Source organism: Heteronotia binoei, chromosome 3 (genome assembly GCF_032191835.1).
Source record: "Heteronotia binoei isolate CCM8104 ecotype False Entrance Well chromosome 3, APGP_CSIRO_Hbin_v1, whole genome shotgun sequence".
In the NCBI taxonomy this organism is placed as follows: Eukaryota; Metazoa; Chordata; class Lepidosauria; order Squamata; family Gekkonidae; genus Heteronotia; species Heteronotia binoei.
The window spans coordinates 177,423,507-177,437,536 of NC_083225.1; the positions used below are offsets into that span (position 1 = coordinate 177,423,507).

Below are 14,030 nucleotides of genomic sequence, written 5' to 3' on the forward strand. Positions count from 1 at the left end.
AGTTTCAACTAGAAATGGTGGCTCTGTGTAACTCTGCAACCACGTGGTCTGCTCTGATTCAATACAACACCTCTGCGTTAAAGCCTCGTCCGTTCTGCTAGCTAAAGAAGCATCTGGAGCCACCAGAACCGGTACCCTTCCCAGCATAAGAGGCCCATCACCATTATCAAAATCGACTCTGAGTGACATTGTACCGAAAACAGTTTGCTGCACAGCGATCCACTTCTGCCTTCACATAAACGGCATTGTATTGACATTTCGCTCTATGTACTTATCAGTCGGCAAGCGTACATCCAACCTATCTGCTTGCCACCAGATGTTAAAGGAGACTAAGGACTAGCTGCTGGAGCTGCGCCCTTCAAAAAGCAGCATGTGGGAGCCGCAAAATGGGAGAGGAAGTTATGATGAGTGCCAGATACTTCTCAAATCTGCAGTGGGTGCAATTCCCATTCAGCGCCGCTGTGCTGTTTGGCTCCCAAGTACATAGAAGCTTGCTCAGCATACCATACTTCCAAGCACTCTTAAAGGCCAAATTGTTGGGACAAAAATGGAGTGCATCCAATAAATGCCAGCTTGCCGCCTCTCAAAGAGAGAAGGCTCAAATTTATAGTGCTCCTATTTACCTGGGGAGGGAGGTTGACCTTAACTACGGGTGCACTATAGATAGTCCATAAATCTATTGGGTTCAATGTAAAAAAACCCAAAAACATTTGCCTCGAAAGCACAGCAGCTTTATGTACTATCCCCAATTCAGGGGAAAATGCTGTTCAATTACAAAGATGATCTGACTCCAGTGGTAACAAGAGAAGGAAATTTTACTTACAAAAATAGAAGCATATCTTACATTATATATCTGTGTTCCGGGCTTTCTTTGGAGCAGGAACTTCTTTGCATATTAGGCCCCACACCTCTGATGTAGCCAATCCTCCAAGAGCTTACAGGGCTCTTAATACAGGGCCTACTGTAAGCTCCAAGAGGATTGGCTACATCAGGGGTGTGTGGCCCAATATGCAAAGGAGTTGAGTTTCTGCTACAAAAAAAAGCCCTGGGTACATTTAACATATTGCAAACAGATTAACTTCAAAAAAGTTAATTTGCTACAGTTCCAAGCCCCCCCTCCTCCAGTGAGAGAGAAGATGAGAGGTCCTATATAAGACAAAAACACAGAAGACAAGCAGCGGTCAAAAAGGCTCAACATATAACCGACCAGAGAGGGGCCAACCTCCCAGTGTACCCCAGAGAGAGAGAGAGAGAGAGAATTCTTGTAACCCTTTCCCTTCCAGATCTTTTTGCATGCAGAGTTACCATATCCAACAAAACGATACCATCAAATGTTATAGCTGGAAGGAGCTCAAAGGTCATTTAGTCCAGCTGCTGCTAATCTGATTGCAGCATCAATAATTCCATGCTTCAGAAGTGCAACCTACAGTACGCAGGTTACCGTGTGTCTTAAGCAGGGACCAGCCCAAATACATGCGCCAGTTCAAAATTTGTCCACATGCAGGGAGCAGTTCTGCAAAGCAGCTGGCTCAAAAAAGTAAGCCAAGCAGCATGTTTAGAGAATAAGAGAGGGTTGAACTGCGTGGGGGAGGGGAATCTTCCTGATGCTAATCACCAAAGTTATGAGTGTTTGGCTCACTGGTGGACTTGCCCAAGCATGGAAAGAAGTCTTGACAGATGTTGCCAGAAGTAATGATTTTAATATAGCCGTAAATTCAATAAAAACCTTTCCACCAGTTGATCAGAACTTTCTTGACTTCCTCCTCCCACTGTAGTTTAAACTACTTTTCTCCAAATGCTGCTTCTGGAAGAACAACCCCTAAGAATAGCCTGGGGACGGAGGTCTGAGATGCAAAGCTGAAAAGAGGGAAAACAATGAAAATTTCCCTCTTCTGTTCACAGCAATATTCCCATGGACTCAAGCCAAGGTCTGAACCACAAGCCATGTACACTTGCTTATCCCAGTCTCCAAAGTATAAACGTAACTCCCTGGTAGCAGAAATCCTACTCAGTATCTTGACTTTACCACCTGTACAGTTTCCAGGTCAACCTATAATGCGTCTCACGCTCAATACAGTACAGTGAGAGAGGTCATTATTATTCACACATATTCACAAGGGTGTGTGAAATAGAACAGTAGGGAAAGTCACTGTTGTTCTGTTTCACACACCCTTGTGCCATATGTGAAAAATAATGACAACAGTGGCTTTCCCTACATTACTGACATGCTCCTATAGGAACAGAGTTGAACAAACCATTGCTGCAAATAACATTAGATCTAGCAGCAGCATGCAGAGGTTTACAACATTATGCATGAGACAGCGAAGGTAGAGAAAGAAGTACTTTTCTTCCTTTCTCACAATACAAGAACTCATGGACGCTCAATGAAATCGCTGAGCAGTCGGGTTAGAACGGATAAAAGGAAGTACTTCTTCACTCAAAGGGTGATTAACGCATGGAATTCACTGCCACAGGAGGTGGCGGCGGCTACAGGCATAGACAGCTTCAAGGTGGGATTGGATAAGCATATGGAGCAGAGGTTCATCAGTGGCTATTAGCCACAGGGTATAGATGGAACTCTCTGTCTGGGGCAGTGATGCTCTGTATTCTTGGTGCTTGGGGGGGCGGCAACAGTGGGAGGGCTTCTAGTGTCTTGGCCTCACTGGTGGACCTCCTGATGGCACCTGTTTTTGGCCACTGTGTAACACAGAGTGGTGGACTGGATGGTCCATTGGCCTGATCCAACATGGCTTCTCTTATGTTCTTAACACCTGTAACATTGTGAGCAGGTCCATGAGGCAACCTCAGAGCCAGTCACCATGTTTTTGCATCTCTCAATGGACCTTGCAACAACGTCAACTTTCAAAGAACCCTTTTTAGGAGAAATCAGGGAGCCAACTGGACAAAAGCAATTAAGGCATGCCAGGCTAGAAGACAAAGAAACCTCTCCCTGGGTTCAAAAGGAAGGAGCCTCCCCATATCAGCACATACTTGCAACTGGGAGGGGCCGTGGCTCAGTGGTAGAGCATCTGCTTTGAATGCAGAAGGTCCCAGGTTCAATTCCCAGCATCTACAGTTTAAAAAGGACCAGGCTGTAGATGATGTGAAAGACTTCGGTCTGAGACACTGGAAGGCCATTGCCAGTCTGAGTAAACAGCTGAGTAAGGCAGCTTCATGTACAAGACTGCTTCATGTATAAGATTGGGGGGTACTTGGTAGCCTGTCAGCCTAGGCTTGGGGAAGAGATCTAATAAGGCACAATGTTTATATGAAGTTTTTGGATTTCCAAGCATTTTAAATCTTTATTGCAATTATGAGCCCTTATTGAGCAAGTCTCTCTCTCTCTCTCTCTCCCCTCTCTCTCAGCACAGCCTACTCCACAGGACTGCTGTGACAATAAAAGGAAGAACCATGTAGACTACTAGGAAAAGGCTGGATAGGAATGCACCAGAAAGAAGCCATCACACCATCTCAGACCAGGAATTCTACAGAATTGCCTTTTCTAGTAAAACACACACACACAGTTAATTGGTTAAAGTGGTATGCATAATCTAATTAGGACTCATTCCTGAAGCCATCTGAGACATTCATTTCAAAGAGACTTTCATGAAAGCATGTTTGGTGGGAAGATCTCACAATTTTTCTATCAGGTGAGGAGAGGCATTAGCATATGCACACTTATGTGCACGCGTGTCCGTAACTACTGAAAATGCATGGGGACAGGAATGGTGCACAACAGCCGTCTGAACATGTCCATGTCACCCCATGGATGGGATGGGGACGGCTTGCGGGAGAGCGTGTGGAGGCTTCAGGATGGCTCTTTCTGAGCTGTCCCCATTTGGGACACCTCAAAATGCCCATCTGTTATTAACCAAGAGAACCTTTTGATATAGACCAGGGGTAGCTAAACTTGCTTAATGTAAGAGCCACACAGAATAAATGTTAGATGTTGGAGAGCCGCAAGACATGAATGCCAGATGTTTGAGAGAGGAGTGAAGGTAGGGAGGGAGGAAGGGAGGCAAATAGTTGGGGTAGGGAGAGATGGAAAGAAAGCAACTTTAACTTTAAATGCATTCTCCAAGCTGCTGTTTGGCTTGACTTGAACAAGTGATTTAAAGAAAAAATGCCTTCTTCAAACTGACAGGGCGTTAAGAGCCGCACAATATATGTGAAAGAGCCACATGTGATATAGACCAACCCTGATATAGACCAACCTCCCCCACCCCCCCAACACAAAGATTTTGCATTCTTCCTGCAAAATGAGTGTTAACCATCACATCCATGCACCCGGAGGCGGAGACAGAGAAAGCAGGAGACGTATTATTTTGCACTGTGCCTCCACAGCTAAAAGGAACACACAGAATACCCTGGGTCTCATTATTCCTTAACTCCAGAAGTGAACTGGCCAAAGGAATCTAATTTAAAGGGGCGGGGGGGGGGGGGGGGGAGATTGAAAGAACCACTTTGAAACCAGAAAGCTTTTCTTGAATAAGACAAGGGAGTGGGGGGGGGGGGAAATCATCAGAGATACTCTCCTTTTCATTGTGCTCTATTGTTCCTAGCAAACTAAGCACGAGGCCATACAGGGTATGAAAGTATTAAGGGGGGGAAATGTGGAAGGAAACTTGAATTATAGAGAGGGGTTTTAATTAAAAAAAAAAAAACACCGCTCCACTCTCGAGGTCTGTAGTTGAGACTTAATCTGATTAAAAAATAATAATAGGAAGTTCTCATTAGACTAAGAGTGACTTAACTGATTCATAAGAATGCCTAAATGGCAAGCAGCCATTTCTCAAACTGCTGGCTGTCCCATGATAAGGCCTTAAAAGGGAAAGGACTTCTCCGCCTGCCTCTGGGGGCTCTAACCTGGGGTGTTAACGGATTCGTGCCTTTGAAGCCCTCATCAAAACATCTGTAAGGGAATACAGTCTCACCAAATGTGTTTAGACGGTTGTTACTAGGTTATATATTCGGCACCCAAATATAAATATTAAGGTTTTTAGAAAGAAAGAAAGAAAAAACTGTTCCAGCAGCAGCTGAAGTGGTGTCTAAACTGTGCAAATTAAACATAATTGCATGCTTCCTTAATTTTGTTCCTCCCCATGGCTTGATCCACTGGAGCATTTTCACATACAGAAAGATTTCTGTCTGCAGAACATGTCTTTTTCGCCTCCCCTCACCCCTTTAAAAATTAGGGTTGCCAGCCTCTGGGTGGGGCCTGGAGATCTCCCGCTTTGACAACTATTCTCCAGCTGGCAGAGGTCAGCTCCCCTGGAGAAAATGGCTGCTTGGAAGGGTGGGCTCTGTGGCCTTGTTCCACACTGAGGTCCTGCCCTTCTCCAACCCCTGCCCTCTCTTGGATCCACCCCCAAAGTTTCCAGGTTTTTCCCAACACACACCTGGCAACCCTACCAAAAATGCCCACCAAGAAATCTTTCTGCCTATGGAAGCATTTTGGTTGATCCAAGTCCATTGTTAGAGAACAAATTTAATACTGAACCATACATCAAAAAATATTTGTGAATCAATGGCTGGTAACGGACATGCGTTTTGGAGTGGCTGGAAGGCATCCCAAATCAGGACAGCTCAAAAAGAACCGTCCTGGAGCCCCCACACGCTCCCCCACAAGCTGACCCCATCCCATCCATGGGATGACATGGGCATGCTCAGACAGCTGTTAGGCACCGTTCCTATCCCCATACATTTCCAGTAGTCACACGCATGCGCATGCATAAGTTTCACACTGCCAAAGCACCTCGCTTGCACCCTTCCGCTACCAGACGCCAAGGAGGCAACTGGCATGCGGCTCAAAAATTTGCTACCGCTTTGGAAGTGGTCGCATTTTCCAGCCACACTGCAGAGGCTGGAGGGTGGGACGAGGACGGGCGGCAGACGTTTGCGTGTGGAGAGGGTTTTGGGGTTGATTTCAGAAGTGTCTCTGAGTCGGCCCAAAATGCCAGTCTGTTCGCAGCCAGTGAGCTCCAGAGGGTACGAAAGGAAGACAGGTATCACAGCAGCTGGAAACCCAAGCACCATTTTCTGTTGGGTTTTTTTGCCACTTTAATTTTTATTAATTTTTAAGAAAAAAAATATAACAACTCAACAACATTCATGTTCTGTACATCACTTTACACTTGAACAAAGCAGGAGTCAAGTGGCACCATAAAGACCAACCAAGTTTTATTGAGAACGTAAGCTTTCATGCGCTCCCTAAAGCTTACGTTCTCAATAAAACTTGGTTGGTCTTAAAGGTGCACTTGACTGCTGACTTGTTCAACTGCTGACTTCAGACCAACACGGCTGCCCTCTTGGATTTATCACTTTACACTGTTTAACTTTTCCATATAAATAATGGAAAAAACAAGAAAAGGGGGGGAAAACTAACATAGAAGAACTATCTACGTGTTTTAGCATTAGCATTGATTATCAAATACAAAAACAAATTTTATATCAACAACATACAAAACAGTATCATGTGGAATTCACTGCCACAGGAGTTGGCGGCGGCTACAAGCATAGCCAGCTTTAAGAGGGGATTGGATAAAAATATGGAGCAGAGGTCTATCAGTGGCTATTAGCCACAGTATATATATGTGTGTGTGCATGTATTTGTGTACACACACATATATTGGTCACTGCGTGACACAGAGTGTTGGACTGGATGGGCCATTGGCCTGATCCAATATGGCTTCTCTTATGTTCTTATGTGACACAGAGGGCGTTTTCGCACTGACCTTCAAGTGGTGCGACCACCCTCCTCACGCCGGCAGATCTGCAGGGATTTCGCACCAGAAGCGCCGGCGCACCCAAAAGAGCCAGCGACTTCCGTCGCGAAACCAGCTCAAACGGAAACCGCCAAGAAGCAGGAAAACATTTGAGCTGGTTTCGCGACGGAAGTCGCCGGCTCTTTTGGGTGCGCCGGCGCTTCTGGTGCGAAATCCCTGCAGATCCGCCGGCGTGAGGAGGGTGGTCGCACCACTTGAAGGTGAGTGCGAAAATGCCCAGAGTGTTGGACTGGATGGGCCACTGGTCTGATCCAACATGTCTTCTCTTATGTTCTTATGTGACACAGAGTGTTGGACTGGATGGGCCATTGGCCTGATCCAACATGGCTTCTCTTATGCTCTTAGTATCAGTAATATGAAACCAAGCCCTGTTTTTAAGGCAATGGATGGTGAAATCTCCAAAACGGGAGAGATTTATTTTTGAAAAACAAAAATCTGTCTTACAGTCTTTTCCTACTCTTCCTTTACTGAACTCAATGCAGCAAAGCGGCAAATGTCATTGTCCTTTCCCCCATTCCCTCCTAGCTATAACCCTTCGCATTAGATTAGGCTAAGAATGTGGCCCAATGCCACCTTGAAAGCTTCATACCACAGTGAGGAGTTCAACCCAGATCTCCTGGATCCTGCCCCAACACACAAAACATACTGTCATCCAGAACAGTCATAAGGGAATGTGGCTCCCACTTGGTGGAATGCCCCACCTGTGGAGGAGGTCAAGAAGGCCTCCGCATTTTTATTATTCCACAGAATGTAAAAAAAACAGCAACCCAGAACTCTTCAGTTATGGAAGGCGTTTTTATAAGAAGATGATATTGGATTTATATCCCACTCTGAATCTCAGAGTCTCAGAGCGGTCACAGTCTCCTTTACCTCCCCCCCCCCCCACAACAGACACCCTGTGAGGTAGGCAGGGCTGAGAGAGTTCTCGCAAAACCTGCCCTTTTAAGGACAACTCTATGAGAGCTATGGCTGACCCAAGGCCATTCCAGCAGGTGCAAATGGAGGAGTGGGGAATCAAACCCGGTTCTCCCAGATAAGAGTCCGCACACTTAACTACTACACCAAAATGGCTCTCTGGGCTGTAATAAAATTGGAATGGTCCAGGAGAATGCTTTTGCAAAGGGGCATGGGCCAGGGCTTTTTTTGTAGCAGAAACTCCTTTGCATATTAGGCCACACACCCCTAATGTAGCCAATCCTTCAAGAGTTTACAGGAGGCCTCATAATAAGAGCCCTGTAAGCTCTTGGAGGATTGGCTACATAGGAGGGGTGTGGCCTAATACGCAAAGGAGTTCCTGCTACAAAAAAAACCCTGGTAAGGGCTATAGATTATCACACTGTTACCACTCTGTATGCAAGGCATTTCTTTGTTTCACTGCACGGTTTCCTGATTTCTGTAACCCTTTTCTTAGGGTGTTTTATACTGTTTTTGTTGCATTGTTTTCTAACTTTGTATCCCTGTCTTATCACAATTTTTATTATTTATTTATGTAATGCATTTGTACCCTGCTTGTCGCCCCAGTGGGGAACCCAAAGCCACTTACATAGTTCTCCCCGCCTCCATTATATCCTCACAACAACCCTGTGAGGTAGATTAGGCGGAGAGTAACTGGCCCAAGATCACCTGCCAAGCTTCCATGGCACGTGTAGGGATTTGAATGCAGGTCTCATAGATTCTAGTCCGACACTCTTAACACAATAGATCCAAGTGGGCAGCCTGATCCCCTCGTCTGATGAAGCGTGCTTAGAGAGCACACGAAAGCTTACGTTCTGAATAAAACTTGGTTGGTCTTAAAGGTGCAACTCGACTCCTGCTATACCGCAGTGTTCATAGAATCACAGAATAATAAGAGTTGGAAGGGGCCTCCAGGGACATCTAATCCAACCTCCCTGCTCAATGCAGGAAATTCAGAAATGCCTCCCCCTAAATTCACAGGAGCCGCATTGCTGTCAGATGGCCATCTAAATTCTGTTTAAAAACCTCCCAAGAAGGAGAGCCCACCACCTCCCGAGGAAGCCTGTTCCACTGAGGAACCGCTCTAACGGTCAGGAAATTCTTCCTAATGTTGAGCTGGAAATTCTTCTTATTTAATTTCAACCCATTAGTTCTGGTCCTACCTTCCAGGGCCACAAAAAACAATTCCACACCATCGCCCAATATGACAGCCCTTCAAACAGAATCATAGAATCGTAGGTTGGAAGGGGCCCTACAGACCATCTAGTCCAACCCCCTGCTCCATGCAGGATCATCCTAAAGCACCTCCGACAAATAATCATCCAGCCATGTTTTGAAGGCTGCCAATGAAGGGGAGCTCACCACCTTCTTAGGCAACTGGTTCCACCTTTGAACTACTCTGACAGTAAAAAGATTTTTCCTAATATCCAGCCGGTACCTTTCTGCCTGTAATCTGAGCCCATTGCTTTGAGTCCTATCCTCATCTGCCAAGTGGAACAGCTCCTTGCCCTCCTCTAAATGACAGCCTTTCAAATATTTAAAGAGAGCAATCAGGTCCCCCCTCAGTCTCCTCTTCTCCAGACTGAACATTCCCAACGCCCTCAGCCTTTCCTCATAGGGTTCTTCCTCCAGGCCCTGATCATCCTTGTCATTCTCTTCTTAAAAAAAAAAAAAAGGTAAAGGTAGTCCCCTGTGCAAGCACCAGTTGTTTCCGACTCTGGGGTGACGTTGCTTTCACAGCGTTTTCACAGCAGACTTTTTACGGGGTGGTTTGTCATTGCCTTCCCCAGTCATCTACGCTTTCCCCCCAGCAAGCTGGGTGCTCATTTGACCAACCTTGGAAGGATGGAAGGCTGAGTCACCCTGAGCCGGCTACCTGAAACCAGCTTCTGCTGGGATCGAACTCAGGTCGTGAGCAGAGAGTTCAGACTGCAGTACTGCAGCTTTACCACTCTGCGCCACGGGGCAGATGCTCTCTTCTACACCCGCTCAATTTTGTCCGCATCTTTTTTGAACTTGAAGATGGTGATTATATCAGCCACCTCCTCTTCGGGCTAAACGTGCTTTATTACATTCTTTTTACTATTCCTCTGGTGGTGGTGCGTTTTGTAATTTGCCCTGAGTTTATGCCAGAAAGGTGAACCCTAAACAAGTAAACAAAATACTGCCAAACTCTGGATCTCTTCTGTGCTTGTGCGTGACAGCAGAGTGCATGGGAGCAGTTCTACGACGTGCAAGAATGAAAATACGAATTCTTGCCTGGTGACTTTTTCTGAATACAGCACTAAGCGTTCATCTCGGAATCGGAAAGTGGTCAAAAAAGCCCCTTAAGAAAGTCAAGAGGCTGATTATGAAATATCTGAGATCAGTCCCTAGAGGTACCTGTCTTCTCAGGGCGCAAGGCAGTAATGCTGTGCTTGCCTTGTGACGGTTTTCTAAGCCAGACCACACGCTCCTAACGTTCTTCTAAAAGTGATTATTCAGATTGCAGTAAAATGGAATGTTCCCTTCCCAGGTCAGGATTTCCAAGAATCTGCCTCCTGTTGGCTAGAAGTGGCAACAAAGTTCCGATTTAATGTCAAGCTTGTACTGTAAGGGAAGGAAAGGAAAGGTCCCCTGTGCAAGCACCAGTCGTTTCCAACTCTGGGGTGACATTGCTTTCACAGCGTTTTCACAGCAGACTTTTTACGGGGTGCTTTGCCATTGCCTTCCCCACTTTCCCCCCAGCAAGCCGGGGACTCATTTTACCGACCTCGGAAGGGTGGAAGGCTGAGCCAACCTTGAGCCGGCTACCTGAACCAGCTTCTGCTGGGATCGCACTCAGGTCGTGAGCAGAGCTTAGGACTGCAGTACTGCAAGCCTTAATACTCTGCGCCACGGGGCTCTAACTGTAAGGGAAACATATAATTAAAAACTTCTTGTTAAAAATGTGAAAACTTGGGTTAAGGCGTCATGTTCCCTCCAAACTTCTGTTCCCGGCCTTCCCAGCACGGTTCTCAAGGGTTCTGCCCCCGCTTTTCATGGTATTGTCTGTTTTCAGCCGATTGTTCAGTAGCCTCATGTGCACTTTTTACATTATCATTCATACAGTGCAAGAACATCATACCGTTATTACAGCCATCTCGGCAGGAGAAATTTATTGGAAGATCAATATCCCCGCCTAACATTAAAAGGCCACGCAGCAGGTCACAAATCCTCCCTTCGTCAGAATTTAAATCCCTAAAACATCTTAGAGAGACGTTACACTCTAAATGATTGCTAGATGTGCTTTACATGAGGATTCCTCACCATCACAACCCTGTCTAATTAGGGAAGCGTTCGTATAATGTGTGGTTTTTCTCCTTTTTATATTCATCGCTCCCACACTGAAATGGCTCAAGAGCACTAAGCTTATCTATTCCATCACACTCCCCTGTCCCTCCTCAGAGAGGCACCAGGCAGAGTAAACATAAGACACAGACTGGAGAGCCAGTTTGGTGTAGTGGTTAAGTGTGCGGACTCTTATCTGGGAGAACCGGGTTTGATTCCCCACTCCTCCACTTGCAGCTGCTAGCATGGCCTTGGGTCAGCCATAGCTCTGGCAGAGGTTGTCCTTGAAAGGGCAGCTGCTGTGAGAGCCCTCTCCAGTCCCACCCACCTCACAGGGTGTCTGTTGTGGGGGAGGAAGGTAAAGGAGATTGTGAGCCGCTCTGAGACTCTTCAGAGTGGAGGGCGGGATATAAATCCAATATCTTCATCTACCTCACAGGGTGTCTGTTGGGTGGAGGAAGGTAAAGGAGATTGTGAGCCGCTCTGAGACTCTTCAGAGTGGAGGGCGGGATATAAATCCAATATCTTCATCTACCTCACAGGGTGTCTGTTGGGTGGAGGAAGGTAAAGGAGATTGTGAGCCGCTCTGAGACTCTTCAGAGTGGAGGGCGGGATATAAATCCAATATCTTCATCTACCTCACAGGGTGTCTGTTGGGTGGAGGAAGGTAAAGGAGATTGTGAGCCGCTATGAGACTCTTCGGAGTGGAGGGCGGGATATAAATCCAATATCTTCTTCTTCTTCTTAGTCCACCAAGGTCAGTACTGTCTACTCAGAGCAGCAGCAACTCTCCAGGGTCCCCGGAAGGGATGCTTCACATCACATCACCTACTACAGGGGTGGCCATACTGTGACTTGGGAGCCACATGTGGCTCTTTCACACATATTGTGTGGCTCTCAGAGCCAGGCCCAGCGGTAGGGGTTCTAGCCTCCCGGGGTGAAACCTGCCCCCCTACCCCCACCAACTGTTATCGCGCGCAATCCAATGACGTCACCAGAAGTGACGTCATTAGCCATGCGCGCTTACCTCACCCCTGTGCTTGGCCCTCTCCCGCTTCAAAGGAAGTTGGAGAGGACCGGGCATGCACGGGACAGTTCGGGAAGACAGCCACGCCCTTCCCCCTCCAACTTCACCAAGGCTTTCCAAGCCTCGGCGAGGTCAGGAAGTTAGCAGGTGCGGCAGGTGAGGAGAGGGGGCGCCTCATGATGCCCCTAGGCCAGGTGGCGCCCCTACTCCCATGCACTAGCCCTGCTCAGAGCTCCCACCGCTTCGTTGGCCAGCTTGAAGAAGGCATGTGTTTCTTTAAAGCACTTCTCCAAGTCAATGAAGCTGGCAGGTGGCTTGGGGAATGCATTTAAAGTTGCTTTCTTTCCACCTCTCCCCCCTCTATCTTCCTTCCTTCCTTCTCTCAAACACCTGACATTTATTCTACATGGCTCTTCTGTTCAACCAAGTTTAGCCACCCCTGATCTACTAAAGGTAAAGGTAGTCCCCTGTGCAAGCACCAGTCGTTTCCGACTCTGGGGTGATGTTGCTTTCACAATGTTTTCACAGCAGGCTTTTTATGGGTTGGTTCGCCATTGCCTTCCCCAGTCATCTACACTTTCCTCCCAGCAAGCTGGGTACTCATTTTACCAACCTCGGAAGGATGGAAGGCTGAGTCAACCTGAGCCCTTTTAACTGGGGATGCCAGGGACTGAACCAGACACTTTCTGCCTGCCAAGCAGATGCTCTGCCACTAAGCCACAGCTCCTCTCTAAACATCTGCCTCTCCTCCTCCATTTATTCTGACAATGATCATAACCCTGGGAGGTTGGTTTGACTGAAAGCTACTGACTGGCCCAAGATCACACACTGAGTTTCCAAGGAGAGCGAGGATTTGACCCTTGGGCTTCCCCGCCATATTCCAATGCTCTATCTAGTCCTAATACATCTCTGAAGAAGTTAGCAGTGACTCATGAAAGCTCGTACCCTGCCACAAATTATGTTAATCTTCAAGGTGCTCTTTTCTCCTGTGATAGGCAGGCTAACACAGCTCCCCATCTTGATGTACACCCATTTTCAATCCAAACCAGCTGTGCCATTTATTAGCATTTTTAAAAGAAAAGGCTGTGCCCTTTAAAACATATACTTCTTTCTCTTAATTGAAAAATGCTAACGACAAAGAAGAGATGTCTGTTTTTATGATATTATTTTAACTGTTGTTTTATTGCTGTAAGCCGCCCTGAGCCCGCTGGTGGGATAGGATGGGATACAAATCTAAAAATTAAATTAAATTAAATCCGTTTCAAGTAGCAAAACCAAGAGGGAGCTAAAAGGTTAAGCCCGGCGCTTTCTGCAGGACAAACTGAAGCTGCACCAAACTGCAGTTAGCAGAGGACGATGCGCCATCTTCCCCACATCTCTTACCGAAGCTCTACTTAGTGAATCTGAGCAAGTTCCTGATTCATAACGAAATCTTAGCCACTCCGCTAAAAGGCTCTCAGCTGAAAATGAAAAGGGGAGGCCACTGCCAAGATTCCTCTCTCTCTCTCTCCATCTATCACATTTTAATCCCACACTCCTTTCGAGGTGGCACACACAGGTCTCCCTTCCTTCAAGAAATAACTTCTGAACTTCCCTAAGAGCTTCAAAGTGTACATTCATTCCTTTTGCAAGGTTTATGGCAAAAGCGAAAAACCAGGCTTAGTCTGAAAGCTCTTACTGCATGCTGGATGGGAGCTGCGGCATGAGCTAAAGACATGCCTTAATGTGATGTACAGAAATATAGACACAGTCCTACGGGATGGGGGGGGGGGGGGGAGAGAAGCTTTCAACCTTCTTACTCTGCATTCAGGAGAGATCTCTTCCGAAAAGTCTGTCTGGAGGGGGAAAGCTTACTGATCTAAGCCTCGGCTACCCAATCCTGTCTGCCACAGTTTCAAATCCCAGTGGGATCTCCTGAGCCCTTCATCCTTTGTTGGGAGAAGCTTGAAGTTTGT

The 14,030-nt window shown here is 46.7% G+C and overlaps 1 non-coding gene across 1 annotated transcript; it reads left to right on the forward strand.

The window, feature by feature from the left end:
- The first annotated feature begins 3,006 nt into the window (after positions 1-3,006).
- On the forward strand, positions 3,007-3,075 carry TRNAS-UGA (transfer RNA serine (anticodon UGA)). The gene has a single exon. It is a non-coding gene; the product is annotated as a tRNA-Ser (tRNA).
- Positions 3,076-14,030: the final 10,955 nt, after the last annotated feature.